At 37.8% G+C, this 12,880-nt stretch overlaps 1 long non-coding RNA gene across 1 annotated transcript; it reads left to right on the forward strand.

The window, feature by feature from the left end:
• The first annotated feature begins 1,642 nt into the window (after nt 1-1,642).
• LOC117688901 (uncharacterized) lies at nt 1,643-3,778 on the forward strand. The gene is made up of 2 exons (XR_010714686.1): nt 1,643-1,785; nt 3,585-3,778. It is a non-coding gene; the product is annotated as an uncharacterized lncRNA (long non-coding RNA).
• Nucleotides 3,779-12,880: the final 9,102 nt, after the last annotated feature.

Below are 12,880 nucleotides of genomic sequence, written 5' to 3' on the forward strand. Positions count from 1 at the left end.
GTGGATTTAGCTAACCGCTGATTGGCTGCTGGTTAACTAAGACTAAATTATGCACGGACAGAACAACAACATATCAGAGAATGAAAAATTCTCATGGGTACTCGTGACTGTCGAAATTGGGCTATTTTTCGAAAGTGTACACTTGTGATAAAACAATACATACGGTACATAACATATATAGCTGTAGCTCTATGTATAAATTTTGGGTTGGAAAATATAAAGCTACAGTGCATACAATACTTACATGTACAAAAAAAACTTTACGGCAATTTGCCGCGTATAAAAATAACGCTATTTTTGAAAAAGATTTACATCCTACCATACCACATTTTGTACAAATAATCCATTTAAATAATTCTTCATTTAGTTTACTACTGTTAATAATTGTATTTTACTTGCCCCCAAACTTTCTCCTATTAAACAACCTTTAACCGTACTCGGAAAGCGGATCAAGAACTGTATTTTTTATGCATGTAAACAAACCAGCGTACATGTATTGAGCTGGTGATCGGGGGTTCAGAGACAGGTAAAATAAAGAAAACTGCAGTAATTGGTTTGTGGATATTTAGTTTATATATATTTACACCGAAAGTGATAGGGCAACAGAAGAGAAACAAATAAGACACTTGCCTAATGAAGACACACATGTACAAACCCCCTTGCACTCGCCACTTCCGTCTCGTTCTTTCACACCATCGTTCAATTCTTTTATTGACTGTTGATTGGCGATCGAAAGGTGTAGAAATAAAGGAATTCATATCTATCACTTCGACTGGCAAGGTAGTAGGTAATACATGTGCATTATACATTTACGGTATTTACATGAAATGAACGCTTACCACATGCAACTTTTAAATATTATATTTATATATAACGCCGTTCTGTGGACCGTAGCTTGTGGCTATGATTTAACGCCCGTTTACACAGAGAGAGGAGAGAGAGAGAGAGTTTTGCACAGAATTTAAACATAGGGGATAGTCGATTTCGAATGAATAATATTGGGGGATATGAACTGTTCTGAGAAATCCTTCAGCTCTGGCAATTGCATAAGCGTGTTCTGATAACTCCGCCTAAGAAAAGGAGTTAACCAATTATAAAGTTTTCACAACGGCGGCGTGTATAATTAATGCATGACGTAGCTGACAGAAATGATCGTGACGCTATAGGAAAAGTCCAACCAAATCGGTTTTGATAATGACGATACGTTTCCTTATCTATTGAGCCCTTAGAGTACATTTGCGTTGCTCTCTTTTGTATGATATATGATGCAGGTTCTGTAGATCTGGTTTATCAACTTGCATGTAATGTTTTAATTTGAGTTGGCGCATGGCCTCTGCAATATACTGGTCTTTGTCCATAATAACAATTGTATTGCTTTTGTCGGCTTTTTTAGCGAACCCGGGTTACACATTTTGGCGATATTAAGCGAATTACATTGATTATTTGGAAAATTGTTGTGTTTAATCATTGCTATCTTAGTTTAAACACTTAGATAATACAACAATTCCGTCAAAAGAGTTATGGCCTAATATAATTATAAACCCGGGACGGAACAAAACCGGACACGTTTACCCGGGACAAACCATTTATTTCCGAAAAAGCGACCAGAGGATCGATGTTAGCTATTACTCATGTGACATTGCCCAGCTCAAACCACGCGGATGTATCCTCATTTGAGCCTTCTCCCCCCTTTAAAATACAAATATAAAGGATGCAAACAGCAAATCACGGAGAAAAACCGTTCTTATTGTGTAAAACACAACGCCCTACCAGGGCCCAGACTCGGTTTGTATCTTAATGATTTAACCTGATTACTGAAAATCAAACTAACTATCTATAAGCACTATCTATTATTTTTTTAAATAAAATTTCTGGTAATTAGATTTGTACAAAATATTTACAAAGCTACAAGATGTCACAATTATGTTCCAAACATACTTAACCATACTTTTGGTTGAGTTCTGGTATCTAAATTTTGTTTGAAATGTATTTCCATACTTTTGAGTTATTTATATATTTTTGCTTGCATGAGTGGTCACTGGATGTAGAAATACTACTGGAGAAAACCTGTTTAACAGGTATTATTTATTTTTAAATCAACTTGCATAGTGGTTTGAAGAGTGAGGTTAGATGTATTCTGGGCGACAAGCTGTGAGGACGTGTCTGTACTCTTGCTGAGATATCTTGGGCGTTTCCCATGCTGTGTGATCTTGGGAACGGCATCCCTGTGTGGGATTATTTGTGAGAGAGAGATACAACCCAGTGACCACGGAGTGGGCACGTGCACGTGGTGGACCATGTTATATCCGTGCAAGGACTTATGGTGGGACAGTTAATATCCGAACCAAAAACTTATACTTTCCCAGTCCTACGGAACTTACCTTATGTGAGACGTCTTGTCGAATGCCATCTAGTTCATCCAATAGAACTGAAGTCAACAAGCTCCTATTAAGTGTATATTTGTAAATAAATTGTTTTTGTTTTCTAAATTTTGTTTTGTTTGACTTACAAGGACCATCCTTTTACCAGATTGGTGAAATGTTTTAAAGCTGACATGAATTCATAAAAGCATTTGGTCGCCATATTATTTTCGATCGATCCTCTACTGCCACCGGGGTATATATACCGGTTGAGAAAGTTACGGTCGGTTGCTTTCCGATCGAGGCTTCACGTTGCACGGACTTCTAAAGGCATGAACTACACACTGTAGTAAAATGTAATAATATAGAATAAAGAAAACAACAATCAATGAAATACAAAATATATTTATTCTTTGAAAGGATGTCCAAGGTATCCGCATTATTTTGCACAGACTGTGCTGACTTACTTCGCATGCACATCGAACACGTGTGTCGTTCATACAGAGTGCATAACGTCTGCATCTTCTTGAAAACCCCGGCGACACAACATCCAACACAGTAGCTAAATGATAGTAAATCCCCGAAAATAACGTTTCCATCTGTTCCTACAAAAATCCCCCCGTTTATAAAATCCATGATTGACATTGCTCGATCTGCCAAAGTGTGTGGTTTGCGCATGTGCGATGTTATTATAACATACACAGGAAAACGGTCTACAATTATTGAGGAAAATTTGAAGTATCTGCGCCTGGATTTCAGCCTGTCTTGTTTCGTCGTATTGGACATATCTTGCCAGTGCAGTGGTTGTCATATTATTTTTCTTCAAAACGCTTCTCTTTGCGTCTTTTCGTCCAAGGTAACGTGTTCGGGTGTATGAAATTCCTGAATGCGGTGAAGCATGAATAGTATTCTCGGCCTTATATAGGGGGTGTGTAGCGATGAACAGAACAATAGAAATCGACAACTAATATGGCAGTAGTCGGAAATAATGCGTATTTATGAATTCATGTCAGCTTTAAGAACCTATACAATTTGAACGCAATTGTGACACAAGAAAACCGTTCTTATTGCATTGTCAGCAACGCCCTACCAGGGCCCAGACTCGATTTTCATGTATTTTTACCCTGAATAAGCACTAGAAAATACCAAAAAAAAAAATCCCATTAAAAACAAATAAAAACAAAGACATGCGTTTTTTTCATATTCTTTATTTGTTCGGCCTAGTTAGCGCATTATGGACACATGAAGACCAGACTCTCTTTTGGATCTTGGATTCCAACACAGCGGAGATGGTATCACTGTCCACATGATGGATTTTCACAAGCAATCATGTTGTCATATACATTTGGAAGGCTACACCCTGCAGCACAGTCAATGTTGATTTGTTTAATAAATTCCCTTTTCCGGGTTAAACTCAAGCGTTTCTTTTGTTTTTGCTTCTTTGGGTATTTTTCAAACTTTTTATCTTCTAAACATTTTATCAAATGACTCCTCATTTTTTCTATGTCAAATGGATTTGGTTGGTCCTTGATGTCTTCTGAAAAACAGAAATCAGTCTTTGCAATTGCAAATACGCCACAGTCAACGCCATTTGTTTGTTGTTGAACATCCAAGATGGAAACATTAAAAGTTTTATCTCCTTTTCCATACATCTTTCCCAGTTGTAATTGTGTTGACTGTGACAAATAACCTCTCTTTTTGTTGGAACTATCCAGAATCATAACGTTTTCACTTGATTTCATTTTCAAACTGGCAATCCAGTGTTGATACCCAGTGTGGTGAATTTGGGCTACAGGGGCAATCTCCAGTTACATCTGCAATTTATATTCCCAATTATTGTCCTTTACAACTGGAGCATATCCAGTGTGTTGGAATCCATTAATCGTCGGGAATTGTTGTTTCAGGATGCTTTGTGCAAAATTTATTACATCACTAAACACCATGTTGTCCTTAAAAATGTCATTTTTGTGTTTGGTTGTAAGAATTTGTTTGCCATTTTCTACCCATTTTTCTTCCCCTGGATTCATCATGTCAGCATCACTTGGCTCTTTATAAATTTCATTTTCATCCTCAAATTTAATGCGTTTCCTGGCTTTGGAGTGGCTGTCATTTTGTTTTCTTTTGGTTGTTGAAGCTGAATTTGGTCCATCTGGTTTTTCACAAACTGGCGTGAAAGCGTCCATATGCGAAGGTAAAATATCCTCTGACCATTTTCCGTTTCTTTTCATGCAGGAATCTGGAGCTGCAATAACTGTTACATCTTTGTCGCATGGTCTTGGCTTTTTGGTACCTGCTTTTTTTTTTACCCGTTTTCTGTTATTCCTTCGCAGCTGTGTGAGATTGTAAATGCGATTTTCTTCAATATTTTCCTCGCCAATACTCACCTTAACTGCCATGATGTGATAGCAACTACCTACAGATGGACATTGGCATTTTTCTGGGAACAACGAAACACTGTAGTTATCTCCATTTGAACCTTTTACAACAAACGATCCTGCCTCTGGTACATGAAATACCCTTTTGTCTTTCACAGCAGCAATCGCCAAAGATTTCTGTGTTGTACTTTGCTGTTTTTTCTCGTCAATAACTGTGACATTTATTGGCAGGTCTTCCGCGTGGTCTTTATCTTCACCATTCTGTTCATTCTTAACCATCTTCCCCTTCACCAAGTCAACAATTTTCTCTGGGGCACACACATCATTTAGGAAGGCTAGATCACATTTATTAACAGCAGCTCCTAAGTCCTCTCATTGTTTCGTACACATAACACGTCTGAAGATAATTGAAAGCCAAAACAGTAGCATCTGGTGGAGCTTGTTTCCAATGCATCCTCCTTTTTATGACTGCATTCATTCTCTCTGACATGTTGTAAGTCACACCTGAATATGGGTCATAAACCTTGTGTTCTTCCAGAACCCATTTTGCCGAATGCTTAATAATGTCTTGATGTAGTTTGCTTTGGTAATATTCAAGAAATGGTTTGCTCCATGACTGAGATAGTTCCTCTAATTTCTCAGCATAGTCATCCTCATTTTGCATCTGTAGCAATTCCTTCAAGTTGCTGATATATACCAGTTGATCGTCGCTTTTACCACCGTGTTGTTTAATCCAATGTTTAGCATCACTGTGGATGTGGTTCCAGCAATGGACCAAGGCTGCATTTGGAATTACTTTCTTGATTGCATTTACTACTGCCTTTTCCCTATCAGTCACTAGTACAGTCGATGCCCTGTTGATGTTCGGTACCAGTGTGGCGATTTTCCTCCAAAAGTCTAAATGAATTTCCCCTGACTTTCTATCGTGTATGTAGAAGGCAACTGGGATGGAAGGGTTGCAATCGAACAATACGTGTTTAAACACTAACACTGAAACATAGAAATCTCCAATAATAATCGTTGTGTCGTACGACAATAGTGGAATTTCGTCTGATTTCACTTGAAGAATTTTGTTCAACTCTTGTAGAAGTTCATTGTTTGCTACAAAGCATTGCAAATCAGGGAAAATAGAAAACTGGTGCACAAAATTATCCAGATGGTATGCCAGTTGAAGTGTGTTGTAAATGTCGTCGTGCGACAACCTTCTTGACTTGTTCATTTTCGTCTGCATATTCCTGATTTGTTTTGCATTTTTGGGATTCAATACACCTTAATATTTTCCACTCACTTTGTTACCATCTGATACCATACTCCTATAAACTTCCTGGGGTTTATCAGATGCATGTACCACTTTTTCTTTAATCTGTGACAACACAGAAGGACACGTGGATACAAAGTCGTCCCCTGGATCTGATTTCTTATTTCCATGAGGTCTTGGCACATATACATTTCCATCCCCTGTGTAGTGAACAAGAACTATTGAATGATTGTCAACAAGCTTGAAAGATGTACGCTGAAATTCAGACGAGCCAATTTTTTCTGTAGGCATGGTACTCATGCTGTAATATTTCCTCCACAATATTTTCTCCTTCCTAGGATAGCTATTTCCTCCTTTATTAACCCACTGATAACCATCATGAGACCAATCATTTTTCCTCCTGTCATCACCACCACTAGATATTGAATATATTTCGCCCGCCTTTGGTCGCCATGGGAGAATTTGCAATATCAAACTTTGATCATGATTCTGAAGAATCTGAAGAGCCTCTTTGCTGGTTAATTTTGATGATTGTGTCCTGTAAACATTTGCGGTCATAACACCCTGCTCCATCCTGAAAGTCAAAATAACCATCATTAGTTTCGTCATTACACATGTATTCATATTCTATTTAAATTTCGTATTTCCATCACAGTTGTACTAGTACTTTCAAGATAAATAAAATTATTCTTAAAAGATAAAAGATCTTAAAGATATATATAATTATAGTTTTTTTAATTACTTTATAAAAAAAATAATTGTATATTGATTAATATGCTGTACAAGTTTTAACGCTACCGTAATTTTTAATCGGAAATCTGCCTAATTCAAAATACATATATTTCTCATTTGCAATATCTTCATTTTTGGATCGGTTTTTTTCTTCAATATACTATCAATATGCATAACGCACATCAAAGTGATCCATGTATGGGTCTTCTATTCCATATTTATCTTTTGCTGTCACAAACTTATATTCATTCCTATAATTGTCCTTCTTATACCCTTCGTTTACTCGTAAGCAATCCTTTTCCTTTTCATCAAAACCCTTATGTATGGATCCTCTTATCCATATTCATAAACATTTTATTTTAATCAAGTTGAACATAATTCTTCTCCTGAACATCTTTTCTATAATTCATAAAGTTAGTCTCCTTTCTTTGTACTATCCGGCTGAGAGTTAGGACGTGCAATGGGTGAAGACTTCATATAACATATACAGTTATATTGCAGTTTTCCCCGACGTCCAGCATTATCTCCTCCCAGAAGCCCCCGAAGGAACCCAGACACAGATTTGAAAGGAGACGTGTGGTGTGGAAAATACTTGGTTGTCACCGTTAGGTATCCGTACATGTTATACTATACCTGATCAAATTAATATGCCGTTTTCTTTAAACATTAATACATCTATACAATTTATTTATAATAATTTACTTTTTATATAGAACCTTACTAAATGCGATTCGTGAGAATCTTAAGATAGCCAACGTGTGCACATCACACGATCGGGTACTAAAGTGAGGCATCTGTAGTATTAGGCACTATATATATAGAAGACCTGTAAAATAAGCTCAGCCAATTATAATAATTTTGCAAATGAATTCACTTTCATCTTAATAGAAGCTGAATGATGAGCACAAATTCCTATAATTAAACTAATTGAAACATATATTTAATACTCGTGTAGCAAGCCAGCAATTGTGATATCATCATACTAATAGGTGCATTATTGCGTGGACCCTGAGGTCCACGCAGAAAATATATAAGCGAGGTTAAACCGGATGCTATGGGGAAAATTCAGTCTGCGCATGAGCTAGCCTGGTTCCTGTGCTTAATGGGTAGCTCAGGGAACCAGGCTAGCACAGGTTTATTTAAATCGGGATCGGGATTCCATGCCATATGCACATGTAAGTTTAAAGGCGCTGTAATTGTAAAGTTTTCGGTAAGCATTACAGAAACAAAGTATTCCTTTTAAAGGAATGATCGGCATGTGATATACACTGTCAGTATTATGAAATAAGGTAATATCATGCCGAAACTACAACATGCATCAAATAGCTTAATTTGCAATGTTTTGTTGTTTTCCGAGTACACATGTAGCTGAACTTTACTTTTATAGATGGCGAGGCTAGAGTACTTCCCGATTAAAATTATTTAAGCATTTAAGTATGATTGAATAATTATGTGACTGTATATAATACATGATTGAATAATTATGTCACTGTATAAAAGTTTAAATCTCAAGAAAAATGCATCAAAATATGAAAAAGATTTACACAAAGCTGTCACTGCTTAGTTAACAAAGTAGTGCAAAGCGTAATGTGTGCGCAAATAGTAGAATTCGCCGAATGCCTGATACTATACATGCAATCTATATTAATATAGATCATAATTATTTTAGAAGTATGAACCCTTTAAATTCTGAGATTAAAATTTAACTATTGAATTTTAAGGCTTTCATGTTTTCGATGGAAACACATGCAAATGGTCCACGTATTGCAGTCCTTTTTTAAAGGACAGCAACTTGTGATTTTAAATAGGGCAGTTCCCAAGCTAGCAGTGCAGATTTTACCAGTATTAACAAGTAATTACAGTTAATTAAAACCATAACACCACTGAAACTAGCTGAGAAAAATTCCTCCTTTCAATCGGTTTAAAAAAATAAATGTTCAATAATGACTTTTACAATAATTTAGTGATTAGTTCTAATCTTGCTGGTTTTGTTCAGGTCTTGAAAATATACATGTATAAGGTTTAAGAAAATAACAGGTTTTATAAAGTAAAAATTCAATTGTTCTTCTTCTTCCAATACAGTTCATCACTCGGTTGGCCGAGTATTGTCGAACTCTGTACATGCGCGCAGCGGCGAAGGACTGTACACTTAAAAGAGTTCTTTTTACAGGTTAAAACAGGGTTAAAAACGGTGTTCGACTTATTCCGCCAACTGGATCCCTGCCTTAAACGCCTCCAGCGTTGGTAAGACCACTAGTGTGTCTGGCAAGGTATTCTATAGGCGGATGGCTGAGGGGAAGAAGGAATACTGGTGAGTCTTGATCCGGGAGTGTGGCACGATGAATCTCATGGAATGTCCTCTGGTTGTGGTGGTAATAACTGGGGTCAGGTAGACTTGAGATGGAATTGCAATCAGGTTGTATACTATCCTGTACATCATGATCAATTTCATGTTTTGGCGTAGTTGATGCAGTAACGGCCAATTTAGGTCTTTTATCATCTTTGATACGCTGCTGTATGTTGAGTAGTCACCATTGACAAAACTTGCCGCTCTGCGTTGGACCTGTTCCAATTTGTCAATGTTTTGTTTGGTATATGGGTCCCATATTGTGGCAGCATATTCGACGTTAGGTCTGACAAGGGTAGTATAACACTGGGCTTTTACTTTCTTGCTACAGCTGCTGATGTTGCGTCGCAGGAAGGCACAGGTGGAGTTTGCCTTCTTGGTTATGATGTCGATATGTTTGTTCCATGTCATGTTGGTGCTGAAGGTTAGGCCCAGGTATTTAGCATGGGTTACATGAGCTAATATCTTTCCATGGATGTTATAGTCATGGTACACATGTGATCTCTTGTTGGTTATGTTGATCTCCTCACACTTGTCTGGGTTGAATTCCATAAGCCAGGTTTGTTCCCATCTTTGAAGAGTGTCCAGGTCTTTTTGGAGTCCTTTAGCATCCTCTTTACTGTTGATTGTTCGGTATAAGAGACAATCGTCAGCAAATAGTCTGGTTGTTGATGATATGTTCTCTGGCATGTCGTTTATGAACAGAAGAAATAGTAGCGGTCCCAGTACAGTTCCTTGAGGGACGCCTGATGTTACGGTCGATGATGTTGAATGCTTTCCTTCTAAGACTACTTCTTGTTTTCGTTCTCCCAGAAAGTCGCTGATCCAGTTATTAAGGTTATCTCTAATGCCGTAATATTTGATTTTCGCTAAGAGTCTCTGGTTAGGAACCTCATCAAAGGCTTTACTAAAATCTAACAGTATTGCGTCAACTTGTTGGTTCTTGTTGAGGCTGGATGCTAGATCTTCCACTGTTAGAAGGAGCTGTGATTCACATGAATGTGATTTCCTAAATCCATGCTGTGACTCAGTAAGAATGTTGTTGGTCTCTAGATGTTTCATGACGACGCTGAATATAATATGCTCCAGTATCGTGCAGCAAATGGTTGTTAATGATACTGGCCGATAATTTGATGGTTTACTGCGATCGCCCTTCTTAAATGGAGGTGTGACATAGGCATTTTTCCAGTCAGATGGTATTTTGCCCTGTGTGATGGAAGCTTCATAAATTAGGGTCAATGGTGGTGTAATTTCATTGGCTAGCACTTTTAGAAACTGTCCAGAGATGCCGTCCGGTCCTGTGGCTTTGTGTGGATTTAAGCCAGATAACAGTTTAAGTACTCCCTTTTGGTTGATGGAGAAGTCCGGTACCTTTGGATGGGTGGTTGTGTCCAATTCAAGTACACAAGTTGTATCCTCTGATGTAAATACAGAGGTAAATTGATCGTTGAGGATGTTCGCTTTCTTCAAACTGTCACTGTGGGTGGTTCCGTCCTTGGTTAGTGGAGCAACCCCCGAAGCATCGCAACGTTTGCTCTTAATAAAAGACCAAAAGCGTTTGGGATTTTTGTTGATGTCATCATTTAGCATGTTTCCAATGTAGTTGTTGTGAGCTTTCCTGCATTCAGATTGACACTTTGATTTCAAGGCTTTGTAGTGTTCCCAGTCTTTGGGATTTTTTTTATTCTTTGGCTCTGTTGAAGGCTTTTAAGCTCACATGAGCTAAAAGCTCAAGTGAGCTATTCTGATCACATTTTGTCTGTCAGTCCGTCTGTCCGTAAACTTTTCACAATTTCACCATCTTCTCAAGAACTACTGGGCCAATTTCAACCAAACTTGGCACAAATCATCCCTAGGCAAAGGGGATTCAAAGTTGTGAAAATTAAGGGTCACACCCGTTTTCAAGGGGAGATAATTAGAAATTAATGAAAAATTTCGAGTAATTTTCAAAAATCTTCTTCTCAAGAACCATAAAGCCAGGAAAGCTGAAACTTGTGTGGAAGCATCCTCAGGTAGTGTAGATTCAAAGTTGTGAAATTCATGACCCCCAGGGGTAGGGTGGGGCCACAATGGGGGGGGGGTCGAAGTTTTACATAGGAATATACGGAGTAAACCTTTAAAAATCTTCTTCTCAAAAACTTATCAGCCAGGAAAGCTGAAACTTGTGTGGAAGCATCCACAGGTAATGTAGATTGCAAGTTGTGAAAATCATTACCCCCGGGGGTAGGGTGGGGCGATAATTGGGGTGGAAGTTTTACATAGGAATATATAGAGTAAATCTTTATAAATCTTCTTCTCAGAAACTAATCAGCCAGGAAAGCTGAAACTTGTGTGGAAGCATTATCAGGTAGTGTAGATTCAAAGTTGTGAAAATCATGAGCCCTAGCGGTAGGGTGGGGGCACAATGGGGGGTCGAAGTTTTACATAGGAATATATAGAGTAAATCTTTAAAAATCTTCTTCTCAGAAACTAATCAGCCAGGAAAGCTGAAGCTTTTATGGAAACATCCTCAGGTACTGAAGATTCAAATTTGTGAAAATCATGACCCCTGGGGGTAGGGTGGGGCCACAATGGGTGTCAAAGTTTTACATAGGAATATATAGAGTAAATCTTTAAAAATTTTCTTCCCAGAAACTAATCAGCCAAGAAAGCTGAAACTTGTGTGGAAGCATCCTCAGGTAGTGTAGATTCAAAGTTGTGAAAATCATGACCCCTGGGGGTAGGGTGGGGCCACAATGGATGTCAAAGTTTTACATAGGAATATACAGAGTAAATCTTTAAAAAAATTCTTCCCAGAAACTAATTAGCCAGTAAAGCTGAAACTTGTGTGGAAGCATCCTCAGGAGTGTAGATTCAAAGTTGTGAAAATCATGAGCCCTAGGGGTAGGGTGAGGCCACAATGGGGGTCGAAGTTTTACATGTAAAGGAATATATAGAGTAAATCTTTAAAAATCTTCTTCTCAGAAACTAATAAGTCAGGAAAGCTGAAACCTGTGTGGAAGCATCCTCAGGTACAGAAGATTCAAATTTGTGAAAATCATTACCCCTGGGGGTAGGGTGGGGCCACAATGGGGGTCAAAGTTTTACAAAGGAATATATAGTTAATCTTTTAAAATCTTCTCAGAAACTAATTAGCCAGGAAAGCTGAAACTTGTGTGGAAGCATCCTCGGGTAGTGTAGATTCAAAGTTGTGAAAATCATGACCCCTGGGGGTAAGGTGGGCCCACAATGGGGGGTCAAAGTTTTACAAAGGAATATATAGAGTAAATCTTTAAAAATCTTCTTCTCAGAAACTAATCAGCCAGGAAAGCTGAAACTTCTGTGGAAGCATCCTCAGGTAGTGTAGATTCAAAGTTGTGAAAATCATGATCCCTGGGGGTAGGGTGGGGCCACATTGGGGGGGGGGTGTTAAAGTTTTACATAGGAATATATAGAGTAAATCTTTAAAAATCTTCTTCTCAGAAACTAATCGGCCAGATGATTCTTCATAATTGTTAAGACTTTGGCTCCAGGACAATTCTTCGGCCTCGCGGATGTTACGGATAAAAATATAACTACTCGTTGGCCCAACACGTAAATATTGTTCGCTCCACCTTCTACAATTGTACGCATGCGCAGAAACGACATAAACAAAAATGGAGTCTAGCCACGAGAAAATATTTTTTTAAAAATATAACAATCCTAATTTATTTTATACTCAACATTCCATAAAATTAAAAAAAATTCATATGATACTTTTTTGGAAATTTCTAATATAATTTTTTATTAAAGATCTATTAAGAGCTTCATAGGCCACTTTGTTAACGAA

The sequence above is a fragment of the Magallana gigas genome, chromosome 6, assembly GCF_963853765.1.
Source record: "Magallana gigas chromosome 6, xbMagGiga1.1, whole genome shotgun sequence".
Lineage (NCBI taxonomy): Eukaryota > Metazoa > Mollusca > Bivalvia > Ostreida > Ostreidae > Magallana > Magallana gigas.